The following is a 2,353-nucleotide window of genomic DNA, read 5'->3' on the forward strand; positions in this document are numbered from 1 at the left end:
ATAATAATAATAATAATAATAATAATAATAATAATAATAATAATAATTAAAATCATTATGGTGACCAGCAATGGAGTTAGTGTGCGAGTGTATTGAAATGGATGTTATAGTTTACCATGATTTGTGACACGCTGTCTGCTTTGATAGTAAACCAAATCATTGAAAGGATGACTTAAATTTGCTTTTTTGTTGTTTTCTTATTTATTGTTAGCTTTTGACTACTGAAATTTGGTTGTTTTTCAATTTTTTAGGTCCATTTTAATTAGGTTGTTTTTAGACGTAACCATTCGTGCTCTAGAGGTAGAGTGTTCGCCTCTCATTCAACAGGTCCCGGAGGGTTCGAAACCTGATACCGACGGAACATTTTTTTCTGTAAAAAAAGAAATCTCCTTTTCCACACCTTTCAAAAGAAATACAAAGCTTAGAGATGGGATCAGAAATAGCTACAGCGATGATAATAAATTATTGTAAAGATCAACCATACCAATGTCGTGTACTCGAAAACGAATACCTACCTTTACAATGAACCACACTTCCACCAACATTGGACTCTCGAAAATATAATAAATCCTTTGATTTTTTTTTTTTATCATCCGTTTCAACAAATTATTATCTCGTACCGATCGAAACGCACAATAAATAGCCTGGGATCTTACGTGACAGTTTGTCTTGCGAGCTGGTCAGAGCGATGAGTCTTTGAGTCTTCGTGCATTTTTCCCCATCAACAAACCAAACTACTCTTGTCTTAGCATCCCCTGATTGGTCCACTCAGGTAGGGGTTGGGAGGGCAATGATTGTGCGTACTATAAATCATTCTTTGCGATAGCAGGTACAGTATGACCTATCAGAAACACGCTGTGTCACTCTGTGGGAAAGCGTCTATATAATATGAAAAATCATTGCCTTCCCTTCTTAATTTTGGAACATCGTCGCAGTCAAATTCACCCATAGACGTGGGCTTCATAAATTAGATTAAATAGACGTTTATAATCACCAGTGGACAGTTTGTTTAATATTCAAAACTGTTTCATTGCCACTTAAATACCCTTTTGGCTCCTTTAGGGCAAATTCATAAGCAGTCACAACCATTGATTATGTTAGCTTAAGGTGAGGCTGAAAGAGTACCCAATGAAGTGAAGAGAACTTGTGCACAACACTCAAAACTGTTTCATTGCTACATAAATACCCTCTTTATCCCTTTCGGGCCAGTCATAAGCAATCACAAGCACTGCTTAAGTAAGTTAGGAATTACACTGGTCGAGTCTACCTCACAAAGGAGAGGGGGGGGGGGCCTCTCTCGTGGCCAAGAGGTTAAGGTGTTCACCTCTCATTCAAAGGTCCCGAGTTCGAATCCGGGTAGTGAACGGAAAACTTTTCTTCTCTAAAATTGTCTCATTTCACCTTCTTTCCTACTCTCTAGCAACGTTCTGTTGTCTGCTTTCGTCTCCTCTTTCTGCCTTTACCCCCTCCTCTGGGCTCCTGGCACTTTCTGCAGCCTTTCTACTGCTACCCCTTGGCTCCTCTTTACAGCTGTCTTTCAGCCACACCCCTGATATTCGGGTAGGAAAGATCTACACCTAGCCTTCTTGGACAAGGGCAAAAATCTCGGAGGGCCTATGTGAAAGTTGCGCATGTTAAAGATCCCTTGATGGTCTAAAATCGATAAGAGTAGGCTTCGGCCGCCACGCGGGCAAAATTCAAAATTTCCCACCAACTGAAAAAGTTTAACGTGTCCCGCGCACTCATATGACCTTATGCAGTTGCGAGCGCCGTAAAACACTTACCAAAATAAAAACAACAAAAAACAAAGGAGAGGGGAACTAACTTCTAATCATCGTATGACTGCTTATTTTTTTTTCCTCGACTTTTTACCGTCCTATAATCAGATCGTAACCTTAATTATGACACCGCCTCCCGGCCGTGAAGGGCTAGACAAAAACAGCCAAATTTGAAATCAACTTGATAATTTTGTAAAGCATTAGATTCTACTTGTAGCATTGTCATCTCTGCTTCTTTACTTTTTGTTTTTGTATTCACGGTTGTAGTTTAATGTAGATCTAGTTTTAGCGGAAACAAATCTTTTCGTAGATACTTTCCAGATCATTTTGGCGATTCAACATACAATTTATTATGAATTCATGATTTGTTTTCATTCACAACTCAAAGATGTCGCCTGGAGTAAGAAGTTTTGTTTATTAATATGTATCTAAAGTGGACAAGATATTCTCGTGTGACATTTCTGTATGGTTCCTTGTCTCACTTTGATTACATTGTCAAACAAGTCAACCTTCGCCCCTGGTGTCACTGTCTGGTCCTCAATAAGAGACCTTTTTACACCTACACCAAGCCCCCC

This window comes from Aplysia californica, unplaced genomic scaffold, assembly GCF_000002075.1.
Source record: "Aplysia californica isolate F4 #8 unplaced genomic scaffold, AplCal3.0 scaffold00015, whole genome shotgun sequence".
Taxonomy (NCBI): Eukaryota; Metazoa; Mollusca; class Gastropoda; order Aplysiida; family Aplysiidae; genus Aplysia; species Aplysia californica.